Source organism: Pinus tabuliformis, chromosome 5_2 (genome assembly GCF_031772625.1).
Source record: "Pinus tabuliformis cultivar Carrire ecotype Pingquan chromosome 5_2, CPIR1, whole genome shotgun sequence".
In the NCBI taxonomy this organism is placed as follows: domain Eukaryota; kingdom Viridiplantae; phylum Streptophyta; class Pinopsida; order Pinales; family Pinaceae; genus Pinus; species Pinus tabuliformis.
In genome coordinates this window covers 242,650,203-242,664,757 of record NC_142306.1, presented here as the reverse complement: position 1 = coordinate 242,664,757, position 14,555 = coordinate 242,650,203, and positions in this window count along the sequence as shown.

Here is a 14,555-nt window from a genome sequence, read left to right as displayed (position 1 = left end):
GGGAGCTACCACCCCCTTTGCTCTTGTACTAGCTAAGATACTAGTACGTAGGCACCGGCCTACAATCTTCTCTCCTCCGGGTACCACGTTTCATACATTTTCAGACTGGATACTCCTGAAGCACAACACATAATCTGAAAGGCCATGTTTCATCAAAATATCATTGAAGCACATAATCAATCAATCTTCTGAATCACCCAATCACCAGATCAAGGATAATATGTGTGTTAGCAACCCGATCTAGTCCATTAGATCACATAAATATGAGTCATTATGATCCTGATCCATTATTAGATCTCATCCATCAACACAATCAATCAAACTGAATATGTAGAATACTGACACCATTAAACAGTCATCAGAACACATCAACAACCTGAACCACCTGTAACTTTAAACATCATAGCTCAAATGGTATATGCTACTACAATGAACCAAACCTGCGTAATACGTGCTTTCACCAAAGCCAACCCGTGTACAGATCTATAAATATTCAATCATGACTTGTAGTGATTTCAAACTTAAGTTATACCCAGTTCAGATCATTACAAACATCAGTATATAGATCTAGAATAAGCATAATCAACTATATAGAGATGGTTCATTTCAAACCATTTGATCCTGATCTATCCTTAGATCTTGTTCTCCATCAATCGGTGAGATCCCTCTTTAGCTCAGATCCAGATCTGCACCATAACCCAATCAAAGTATTCCAGATCTAGCACTTTATCAGATATTCAATAATTCAGATGATGCTTTGCCAAATGATCTCCTTCTTCTTTTATAGTCTTAGGCCTTTCACAATACCACGGTCCAAAACCATAATAACACAATACCACGGACCCAATACTTGGGATCAACACTTTTGGATGCAATACCACGGACCAAAACCATAGGATCAAAAACTGTCGGACTAATACCATGAACCAACCATGAAAGTGCATGAGATCAACACTTTTGGATGCAATACCACGGACCAAAACCATAGGATCAAAAACTGTCGGACTAATACCATGAGCCAACCATGAAAGTGCGTGAACTTTTCTCTTCATGAAAGGAACTTTTCTCTGCATGAAAGTGCGTGAACTTTTCTCTATATGAAATAAACTTTTCTCTGCATGAAAGTGCGTGAACTTTTCTCTACATGAAAGAAACTTTTCTCTGCATGAAAGTGCGTGAAATTTTCTCTACATGAAAGAAACTTTTCTCTGCATGAAAGTGCGTGAACTTTTCTCTACATGAAAGAAAATTTTCTCTGCATGAAAGTGTGTGAACTTTTCTCTACATGAAAGAAACTTTTCTTTGCATGAAAGTGCATGAACTTGAAATAACTTTGCTACACTATAATTTATCATCTGAGTGATTTGCCATCAAGGACAACACTTGTCTCATAATGCCAACAGGAAGAAACTAGATGCATGAGTTACCAATTCGACCTTTGTTTTTCCACCCCTCTTGTGTGCCTTTTACTCTTTCTTGATTTTTCTTCTTATTATTGCTTAGAGCTGAAAGGGTTAGAGATTTATTTGTATGGCTTCTAGTAATTACTACCCACTTAATAGTTAAGAAGCTCATTTCCCACCTGGATTTGGGACATGCAATTGTTCCTTCTCACAATATGAAGAGAAACATGTGCTTAGGAACAAGGTGATGGGCATAATGAGTGAGATAGAGCTCATGTTAGGATTTGTCCCACGTGCTAATGTGTATGTCCCAACCATTTTTTGCATTTTGATCTTCTTTTGTTTTTCCTTGTCACCATTACATGCTTTTTCTTGTTATTTTAGTAGCATCAACCTCCTAGGGCCAAGTTCTGAGCCCTACCTAGGTATGAGGATATATGGTGCCAAATCCTAGAGAACTAATGCTTAGTTGAACCCAAAGAAGGGAGGTGGCTTAAAGGTATTGTAATGTGAGATGGAAAGTGGTAAGTATGGAATAAGTAGAGATGAGACTATACTATCTCAATCAAGGTTTCTAAAGTAGTGCTCCTATGATACATGTGGATATTGGTGGCCACCCATCTATTCCACTTGGACCCCCATTGCTGTTTCTTTTAATTTTTTAGTTTCCTTGATTGTAGCACACTTTACTATTTTTGGTAGTTTTTTGGGTCTTGAACTTCTGGAGCCGTTTTGAGGCCCTAAACGATGCTTTTTTGGAAAATAGGAAAACATCAATCTTTTACCCATGATTATAGTTGAAAGTTGTAGTCCTCATATAGATATTTCTCACGAGGTATTGTGCACGTCAAACAGAGATCATATGCCAAAGTTACAACCCCAGGAAGTTCATGTACCAATTTACCCAAAATAGGCCCATAATTTTGGCACTTCATCTCCTAGTGTTAGGTTTTTGGATGTTTAGGGTTTTCCATTGTGTCTCAATAATAAATAGGCCTTTGAGCCTCATTATAACACAGTTCAAAGGCATGTAGCTGCCACATCTCTTCTCAGAGGTAAGCTACCTTCGCCCAAGCTAGTTTATTTCCATTCTGTTTGTAAGCATATTTCAGTTCTTTGATATTAATGAAATGAAGTGTTATTTTTTTTTGGATCTATGTATTTGTGGTTATATCTATATTTTGTTGTGTTCTTGTTTAAGTTCATATCAGTGGAATCAAAGTGATTTTCTCTTTCTCTGTTTTTCTTTGGAATGTCCCCAACGAGGTTAGGGTATAAGGAGGTAGGGCTCAAATTGGTTGAACCCATGCAAGAATAGCCTCGTAAATCTCGATGGCCTCCCAAGGCGAAAGAAAAGAATAAAGAGAGAGGAGGAAATACTTTCAAAATATTGCAAGAAGAAGCCCTTGAGCAATAGAGGAATGCGATGATGGGCAACTTTTCCTAGATCCTTCGGCGGCTACCCACAGGCAACACATATTCTTCTGACAGCCACTTTGGGGGTGCAACTCCCTTTAAGGTCCAAGTTAACTTTGACATCCCCATATTTGAAGGTGAGATAAATGAGGATGCCATAGATAAATGGTTAAATCTGATAGAAGGATATTTCTTGGTTCATGACTTTTCCAATCGGGAAAATAATAATTCTGCACACCTCAAAGCCTCCTCCCACGTCAAGGATTGGTGGAAAACCAACTACAAGAAGAGGTACAAAAGGGAATCCTGACTATTCTAAGATGCACCCAGTTGAAATTATTTCTGAGACACCATTATGGAGCAGTATTACCCTGTTGGGAGCTATGAAGAGATAAATACATAAAGTGGACCCTGCTACGATAGGGAATGGACCAAGATGTGCCAGAGTTCACAAATATTTTTCATACCCTTCACATGAAGTTGAGTATCAAGGATTTAGAGTGGAATTTGGTACTCAATTTTTGCGACTTTCTACACAAGTATATCCAAGACGAGATGGAATTCTTAGACATCTCCTTGTTCGGTGCTGCCTATCGATACATTGTCAAGATCATGAAGAAATTTAAACAGAAGAAGCAAGACTTTGGATCTATGAATCTGAAGCAAGGAAAAGGCACTCCCAAGCTGTAGAAAAAAGTATAAAGACAAGGTAGGGAAACCTAGGAAAACCCACCAAAGTTGAAAGGAAAGAAAAACAACACGAATACAAAGAAGGACACGTGGAAATCATGTGAGTTCCAGAATATCCCCACTCACAACACAAGTGAGTGTTGGGCCAAGAAGTCACTGGTGGCTAAGATGAAGTCTTTTGAATCAAATGCATGTTCTGACTCTGAGTCAGAGCCTTATAAGGGGAATAACAAAGGGAAGCAGATTAGTGATGTGGAACCCAATGTCACCATTTCCACCACCAATATCCATAAGAATGAGCCCGAAGATCTAGAGGAGGGGGAGAATCTCTTCCACTCCTAGATGTGGGTGAAGGGTTCTCTGTTGCAGTTCATTTTCGACAGCGGGAACTAAAAGAACCTCATTTTAATAGAGGTATTGAAGTGGTTGGGACGATTGACTACAACACATCCGTAGTTGTACACCATCAGGTGGCTTCACCAAGGGTGAGACCTCCACATTAGCTAGCAGTGCCACCTTCCATACAACATCAAGCCCTTCACAAATGAGGCATTGTGTGATGTTTCTCCTATTGAAGTTTGTGATGTATTATTAGGACAACCATACTTGTGGAAGCAACATGTTGTGTATGTGTGTAGGCCTCGCATTGTTATTATTACTTTGGGAAATAAGTTGTACATGATACCAGAGGTAGCATGCTTACCACCATCTCTTTGACCACTACAAAGCTATTCAGTAAGTTCATTTACTAGACTGGGATTTTTTTTTCCTTATGACTCGCCCTCAGGGAAAGAAGAAGATTGTGGCCACGGCCTCTAAACATGGCTCCTCTGCACGACAACAACAGATGGACAAGGTCATGGAGGAGTATAGGGACATCTTCACCTCACCCACATGGGTATCTCTACACTGTTAAGTCAAGCACTCCATTGATCTAACCTTAGGTGCGTCATTTCCCAATGGACCAATCTATCAATTTTCTATTCTAAAGAATGATTAAATCAAGAGGCATATTTAGGAGTTGTTGCAGAAAATACACATCTAGCCAATTTCATCACCATGTAGTAGCCTGATCATGTTGGTATAGGAGAAGGATGGGACCTGGAGACTCTGTATTGACTATCGAGCATTGAAAAATATCACTATCGAGAATAGGTATCCAATCCCACGAATTTATTCCCTTTTGGAGCAGCTCAAGGGGGGCCAAGTATTTCAACAATATTGACTTGAAGTTCGAGTATCACTAGGTACCAATCAAACCCTATGATGTGTGGAAGACTTCCTTCAAATCTAAGGAAGGCATTTTTGAATGGCTAGCCATGCCTTTCAGGTTAACAAATTCCCTCATAACCTTCATGATGCTTATGGATGACATCTTGTAACCCTTCACCAACTCATTCATGTTGGTGTATTTGGATGACATCCTGATCTTCAGCCAGAGTTGGGAAGAGAAACTCTGCCATATTTGTCAGGTCTTCCAAACTTTGCGACAACACAAGTTGTGTGCCAATTTGGAGAAATGCACTTTTGTTATGACCGAGGTTCAATATATGGGGTACATCATTGATGAGAAGGGTGTGCATGTGGACCCAACCAAGATAAAAGTCATTAGGGATTGGCCAGAACCAACCACTCTAATGGACGTCCACAACTTTCTGGGTCTTGCCAATTTCTACTACAGGTTCATGTTGGGGTTCTCTCATATCACTTGGCCTTTTAGTCAAGTCACCAAGGGCAGAGAAAAAGAAAAATTCTTTGGGTATGGATCCTAATAGAATGCATTTTCCAAGTTGAAAAATCACCTCTTCTCTACACTAGTGCTCACATTACTAGACCTGCAACAACCATTTGAGATTAAGACAGATGCCTATGACTATGATATTGGTGTAGTTCTTACTCAGCAGGGTTATCCAATGGCATATCACAGTGAGACACTTTCAGACACAATCTAAAAATATCCCACCTATGACAAAGGGATGTATTCCATAATGAAATCTTGCTGACAATGGAAGAATTACATTATGAGGAAGGAAACAATCATCCACACAGACCACTGACCTTTGCAGTTCATACAAACACAAATGAAGTTGCAGAACGATCACCATCATAAATTGTCCACACACCTACAATAGTTCCATTTGAAAATTAAGTATAAGAAGGACATCACTAATAATGTTTTAGACTACCTCAGTTGACCACTAGCCATGGCGCTGACCACTGTGCTCGACTCTTGCGGGAACAAGACTTGAGGGTGGATCCAGAATTCGGCAACACATACCAGGCACTCCTGGAAGGAAAGCAAGTTCCAAATTTTCACCTCCAAGATACACTATTATATCACTTAGGACCCATTTGTGTTCCTTCAAGCGAGTGTGGCAAGATGATTTGGGAGGCACAACATAGTCGAGTCGTTGGATACTTTAGAGTAGAGAAAATAGCGGCAATGTTGCAGAAGTATTTTTATTGGCTGAACCTTCAAGAGGATGTTGGGAAGTACATCAAATCCTGCACTTCCAGTGCCATTTCCAAGACGAATCAAGAATAAAGGCCTATATACACATTTGCCTACTCCTAGTTGACCTTGGGAATCCATCTCCATCAATTACATGTCGGGCCTCACTTCTACTAAGCATGGCAACAACTGTGTTTTCATGGTCATAAAAAGTTTCTCTAAGATGGCCATTCTAGCGGCCTGCAAGAATATTATCACAATAGAAGCCACTTCTAAGCTCTTCTTTGAATGAGTATGGGTACATTTTGGGATCCAACATTTCCATTATCTCAAGTCAAGTCTTTGGTTGATGCTGGATACCAAGCTCACTAAGGCAATGACTTTCTAGCCCCAGACTGATGGCAAAACAAAGGTTGTCAACAGGATGACTATACACATTTTGCACATTTACAACTCGGATCATCAACGCACATGGAACAAATGCCTCCCCTATGTCCACCATAGCTACAACAAAGGTCTCCATAGCTCAACTGGCCACAACCCCTTTCAGGTGAGGTTAGCATTCCATCCATTATGTCCCATTGATCTAGCCATACCATTTGCATCTACTTAGGTAGCTTCGACCCATGTCTAGTCTAAAGATGCTAGGGTTAACATCATTATTAAGTGCATCTTCCAGTAGGTCCATGACATATTGGACAAATCCAATGCTAAGTACAAGCAGGGACATGATCAACATTGGGTGTCACATAAGTTCCAGGTGGTAGACAAAGTTTAGCTACATTTATAGAAGGAGCGCCTTGCTAGACCCCACCATAAGCTTTGATCGCTCTGATATGGGTTGTACACCATCACCAAGGCTGTATGGGACAATTATTTCAAGCTCTTGCACTGCCAGTGCCATTTCCAAGACGACCATCAAGAATCAAGGCCTATATACTCCTCTTCCTACTCCTAATCGACCTTGGGAATCCATCTCCATCAATTACATGTCAGGCCTCCCTTATACTAAGCATGGAAATGATTGTGTTTTCATGGTCATCAAAAGATTCTCTAAGATGGTCATTCTAGCAGTCTGCAAGAAGATTATCACAACAAAAGCCATTGCTAAGCTCTTATTTGAACGAGTATGGGTACATTTTGGGATCCCACTGTCCATTATCTCATATTGGGATAGTAGGTTCCTAAGTACATTTTGGTCAAGTCTCTGGTCAATGCTAGATACCAAGCTCACTAAGGCCACGACTTTTCAACCCCAAACTGCTGGAAAACCAGAGGTTGTCAAAAGAATGATCATACACATTTTGTGCATGTACAACTCGAATCATTCACGCAAATGGAACAAAAGCCCCCCACCCCCCCCCCATGTTCATCACAACTACATTAAAGGTCTCCATAGCTCAACTGATCACAACCCCTTTCAAGTGAGGTTAGGATTCCAACCACTACGTCCGATGTGGCCATAACATTTGCATCTACTCAGGAAGGTTCGGCCCATGTACCAGTATAAAGTTGACATGGTTAACAACTTCATTGAGTGCATATTCTAGTAGGTCCATGACATATTGAAGAAATACAATGCTAAGTACAAGCAATGACATGATCAACATCGAGTGTCACATAAGTTCCAGGTGGACAAAAAAAGTTTGGCTACATTTGCAGAAGGAGCGCCTCATTGGTCCCCATCGTAAGCTTCAACCGCTATTATATGGGTTGTACACCATCACTAAGGTTGTAAGGAATAATTATTTAAAGTCATCATTCCACCGTTCCTTGGCTTGCACCAAGTGTTCAATGTGGACCGCCTTCGATCATATTTTCGACCATTACTAGACACATCCAACATTTCAGACATCTCACACCAACAAAGTTAAACCCTGACTACATGGAACGACCCAAAACTCATTGAATCATGGACATACATATCAATAATACTCACCAATAGAAGGTCTAACTATATCGGGTTGTCAAAGCTAGCTAACTTCTACACCAAGGCGAGTGGCCCACCAGGGACCAAGTTCAATAGAATTTTCCCCATCTCATGGAGGCACTCAATGCAATAGGGATCATTGCTTCCTAATGGGGGAGGAATGATCCAGGTGGATATTGGTGGCCACCTACCTATTCCACTTGGAAACCCACCATTTTTTCTTTCATTTTTCTAGTTTCCTTAATTGTAGCACAATTTACTATTTTTGGCGGTTTTTTGGGTCTTGAACTTTCAGAGCCATTTTGAGGACCTAAACAACATTTTTTTGGAAAAGGGGTAAACTCGGGTTTTTATTTGATGTTTTCAGCGAAAATTTGTATTCCTAGGATAGGTCTTTCTAAAAAGGTATTGTGTGCATCAAAATGGAGATCGTATGCCAAAGTTACGAACCCAAGAAGTTGATGTACCAATTTACCAAAACTGGGCCCATATTTTTGGTGCTTCATCTCTTAGGGTTAGGTTTTTTGATGTTTATGGTTTTACATTGCATCTCAATAATAAGTAGGCCTTTGAACCTCATTGTAACACAGTTCAAAGGCATGTCCCCGCCACATATCTTCTCATAGTTAAGCTACCATTGCTTGAGCTAGTTTATTTCCATTATATTTGTAAGCATATTTCAGTTCTTTGATATTAATGAAATGAAGTGTTATTTCTATTGCATCTCTGTATTTCTGGTTATATCTGTATTTTTTTGCATTCCTGTTTAAGTTTGGATCACCCTCCTATACCCATTGGGCCATTAGGGGAGGTCCCATTAGACTAGGATGAAGGATAAACCCCCCATTTAAGGTGAGGAAAGAAGATGACGACAAAAACCCCTCTTTCTTCTAGGTTACCCCGTAATACATGCCAAATGCCCAAAATAGAAAAAAGCATAAGCCCCCAATTGAAAAATGAATAAAGTACCTTTTGATCAGAAGTCGACCTTCCAACATGTGCACTTACAAAATTGGTGAGGAAACATATGAATGCTGCAGGTGGAGAAGATACGAAAAACGCATCATCATCAACTATTAGTGGTTGTTACAAGCTATTGGCTGCAGATTGGAAGAGATGATGGGAGAAAAAAAGATTCTATGGGGGAACCCACTTTTGGTGGGTAATAATGAGAAATAAAGCAAAAATGGGTGTATTTTTTCACTTGATCTACCACCACCAAAATGATAACATTTCCTTCTGATTTGGGAAAACATGTAATAAAATACATTTAAACTTCTTCCAAATGCTATCTTGGCATGGCTAATGGTTGTAGGTTTTAACACCTCACCCCACATTTACCTGCTTTTACAAGTTCTCCAGGGTAAAAATGAGGTGAGAGTTACTATGCATGACCCAACAACCAATTTTCAGTTATGGAAGTGGGGCTTACTATCTTTAAAATTTAATGCAACCTCTAAGAACACTTAATCACTCAGATGTTAGACAACATCCATTGATCATATTTTCCTAGAAAGGAGCCATCTTTTTACCTGACCTTACAACCCAACAACATGCATACCAAACCTTCCATGTGGCCAGAAGGCTCCAACCACATGCACAAGCCATCCTTTGTGTGACTACAACTTAAAATACTTAGTTCCATGCCTACAACCATAGATTTAGTGTCTGAATTTCAGGGCTAGCCTACAGGCTACTACCCAAAATTTCCAAGAACTTTCCAAAATCAAGTCTAAGATAATCACAAGTAAGCATAAGATATACTTAGGTTTAGATCTTTCCCAAACATGGTAAACACATGATAAAAGTTTAGACAAACATATGATAAACATAGTAGCAACAAGTTATGAATGCATATCTAATCATTTTCTTATTAGTTTCACTAGAGAATCATCAAGAAGGCTCACTTCACTCTCAAGATAGCTGCATCAAACACTCGTTAGCTCATACATTCATATAACCATTCAATAACTCATCGAATCATGAATGAGATCCATAACAAGAGCACATCATTTAACCATGCCTATAACCAACATTTAACCAGAATGAAGCCACGACAAACTAGTTATAGAATAAACATAATAACCAATACATTTTCTCACTAATCTCAATAAGAATAACACATAATAACATATGCGTAAAGCCGACCAAGTCAGGGACTTCCACGTAACACTTGACCATAGATTGGGCTGAACCAAATCTCTCTTTCATCCAATAACCCCATGCCATATTCCAAGCATGAATGTGGGATCTCATGGGATAAACCAAAACAAAACCAACCAAGGCATCTAGAGGCTAAGCCACCTCAACCCACCACCACAGTCATTTCACCTAAACTAGTCCAGAATCACCAAACCAATACAAGCTTGGATGCCTCAGAATTTATTCATCATACCTAGAGGAATTTTCCTATCTCTACCCACTTGTCAAGGGCTTTCCAGAGAAAACCATTCCACCCCCAACCCTTGGCATTTTCTTGAGACCACTTCACCTAGATCCAAAATCTTCTAGAAATCCAAAGCTCAACCAAGAATGAATCCCGTCACACCATGGATATCCAAGAAATGGAAAGGTGAGGTTGTAGCCACTATCAATCCAGGTAAATCCCATGCCATTGATACGAAAGTGATAAAGTAAACCAAATGCATGCACCATGCATTCAAATCCTAGCAAGGAAATCACACTTGCAACATGTTACCTGCAAAATCTTCCTGTTGTAGATGCTCTTCCAAACTTCTCCTTGCACTCCCTTTCTTTCCTTTTCTTGCTTGTGTCCAAGTGCTCTTCCTCTATCCTCTTGGAGCTTGATTCCTTCCAAAACTAAAGTTTTCCAAAGATGAAACTGATCAAAACCTGAAAACTAATCAAAAGCTGAAAACTGTTCAAACGATGAAAACTGATCAAAATCGAAAACTGTTCAAAAGATGAAAATGATTTCTCAGATGTTTTTTTATCATTCATGTATGGTGTCTCTTCCTTTTCCTTTCCTCTTTTCTTTCATTTTCCTTTATTTTCTCTTTAATTTCCCTTGCATGCATATTATTGTCTCTTCATCTTATTTTTCTCCTATTTTACTTTATTTCTCAAATTAATAGCTATTTATTACCCTTTACCTTTTTCCAATGGCAATGCTAATTTCCATAGCCATTAATTAACCACAAGTTATACCCACTAATTTTTTTCCCTCCATTCATCTTGGATACGTGTCCCATGAGCTTGATCTTATTTTACCTTTATAATATCCTTGACATTTACATGGAAAATCAACTCGAGACTATTATATAGGTGCCCTTAGGTCTTGATTATCTCCCCTTTGTTATATTAGCATACTATACATTCAACCACAAACTTTTGCACATCTTCTTTAATACGTTCCCAAAAAAAATTGTTCATATGGTATGTTGTTAATCCATAAACTACTGTGGACATTCCTTTGGATAGTTCATCCCAATAGATATAACAATAGGGTAAATTCCTTTATATTCCAGCTCTATTATTATTGATTTTAATATTTACGCATTCAATATATAAAATGTGGAAAACCTAGAACATGCAAAAACAATCACTCACAAACAACAATAGCACCAATATATGACATGTGAAGCCCTTTCAAGACAAAACCCAACTCTAAGGTGAAACTATTCTACTATTTTTTTTCTTCTCAAAATGAAATGATGCAAGTACAAAGGAGAAGGAACTCTCTTGGAATTGCCTAATATTGTGGCTCGTGGCATTGAAGCCTCAAAATTCGCTGGATGACCTTAAAGAAACTCCTTTTCCATTTGGAATGGTGGTTCCGACTGGTTTAACTAGATCTAGTTATCTTCGCTCAATCTCCAAATGGCTTAAAATATGAATTTCATCGACCAATGGAGAGGAGACATCAAATTAGCCCTCTTGTTTATGAGGCAAAAAAGTGATCGTTAAGATGATCTGGGGCTCAGCCAAGCCACAACTAAACTTTGCTTCTTTATGAAGAGGACTTTTAGTAATGTAAAATTAAATCTATATGCAAAAATATTCTAAAATGCAAGCACAAGGAACTAAATCCGAATCCTATCTCAATTAGGCAAATATAGATCTAACCCAACCGAGAGCAATATATTTAAATGATTGGGATTTAAATATGTCTGGATTATAATGAATATCAAGTTAACGAAGTAGTTCAATTAACTGGCATTATGAATACCAAGTCACATTCTATTAAGAGACCTCTTGAATAAAATAATCGACCAACAAAATTTAGGAAGCAGTTCACAAAATTATATTGATTGTTAAATCAGTGATTCGAATAATTAAACAATAATATGAGGAAATAGTTCACAACATATCACTATTTGTTAAATCAGAAGATAGAGTTCTGAGTAAATAGTTACTTAGAAATCAGAATTCAACCCATAAGAGCAGAGATAATAACATATAATTGAGACACATTACTCATATTGACAATACTGCATAAATATGAATAAAATGGCACATTCCTGCAATCATAAAATGAAGCTAGTATTTAAAACAATAGTATTATAAATACCAATTTATTAAATAAGTTTCTGTGCTCTGGTCTTCAACAATACTCTACAATCTTTAAACTTCTGTTGTTACAACAAGAGTTGTAGTAGTGCAATCTATGCCCATCATATATAATTCAGAATGCAAAAGAAAAATCTTCAATAATCTCCAGATCTGAGTTTTTCTCTCCTCTCACCTACAACTCTAAATCCCTATTATAGTAGTGCTTTTAGAATTCCAGAATTGTAAATAAGAGAAGCCTCTAATACATTCTACAATCTACTATTTATAATATTTTCAAAGGAATTCTTAACAAGAAAGTTTGTTGAAAAAAATTTTGCTCCATCAATTTTCATTGGCTCAAAATTTCCTTCTTCCATTTCTGGAGCATTCTCATTGATTGAGATATTTTTCTTCTAATCTATTCAACTGTTTTCCTGCAATAAACAAATCAAAACTAAATTAAAATGGAAAAATAAAATCAAAATACCAAATCTCGAATTAAAAAAAATCTAATCAAAACTTAATTACATAATTAAAATAAAATAAATTTGAGTTTTATATTGATGCTTGTGAAGATTTAATTGGTCGATTAGACAATAGGTGAATGGATCTGCACTTAGAAGAACTTGTGGGCAAATGAAAATGCAGAAAATTAAACTCAGGAATTAGTTTTGTTAAAAAATTTGGAGCTTGATATTATGCTAGATTTTAGACCCAATAAATGATCAAATATGGGGAATGAAACTACTTCTGAAATATTCTCCATAATTTTATCTTTCTATGAACCATCGTGGGCCAAGTTAAACTCCATTTATGAGCTTCCAAAGTTGGTGTATTAAAATTGCGAGAACTCTAGAATTTATGTTGCCTTGGCTAACAATCAAAATTTTAAATTAAATTCTAATCCCAAATTAGATCATAGTTATTATTTAATTAATGTTAATTAATTGTGATTAAAAATTAAATTAATTATTTACATCAATTAATTAATTAATATGGAAATGATTTAACATAAACTATTAAAATATAATAATGTTATAATTCAAATTATATTAAAATTATAATAAATATTATAATATTAATATAATATTTAAAATAGAAACCATTGGAATCAATCCATATTAATAAAACAAGTTAACATGAAACAAGTCACGTGAGGGAGTAGTGGAGTTATAAGGTGTGAGAGTTAATGGAGTTTTAGCGTGGAAGGTGGGAGGAGTGGGATGGTGAGCTTAATGGAGTTTGAGGTGGAGGGATAAGCAGGTGAAGTGAGCATGAGGTCATGGAGTCGGCAGGCATAAGGAGCTGAGACAAATCAAACCTTGTGTTAAACAAACTTAACCCCTTTTATAAACCAAATAACATCGCAAGTTTCTTTTCAAATGAGGAGCTTATGAAATTTGTTTTTTGAGATATGTGATATGTGATATATCGTAATCACAATATCGCATTGCAAATTTTATTTCAACGATTTTAAATTTCGGGATTTTGGAAGGGAGGATTTGATCAGAAGTGGGGCCACGTGAATTAACGATTCTACAAATTGGACTGCAACCATTTTGCAATTTTGGAGTTTGAGTTTGGCAATTTGTTTTAAAATAACAAATTGGAGTAAGTTACCAAGATCCCGAAATGTGTTTTCATCCATTGTACAATTTAGCTAGGTCATTTTGTAGGACTGTTAGTGAAAAATGAAAGAATTAGTAAAAATTAACCGAGAGTTAATATTCACAATGAAGGACTATTTTAATTGAAAAAATTGAAATATTATACATTTATTAACATTTTTTAGTCCAAGAGAGAAAATTATCAAACTTCAAAAGAGTGCTATTTACAATCCGGTTGACCAAATGAGTTGAAACAAGTATTGATGGAAAGCTTATGAAAATTCAGATTCAATGAAACAATCGAAATAGAAATCCGATTAAAATAAAAAATGACAAAATTGTAAGACAATTAATTAATATGAAAATAATAAAAGATGTTTTAGCCAAAAATTATTGGAAAGAGTTCCCATTATTTAAATAATGGGGGGTGTTGGGTTTTACCTACAACAATGGAGACACTCTGGGAAGAACGAGTTATCTTTGGTTAAAGATAATAAATTTTAATTTACCCAAAGGTTAAAAGTAATGCAAATCACGAAATCGTC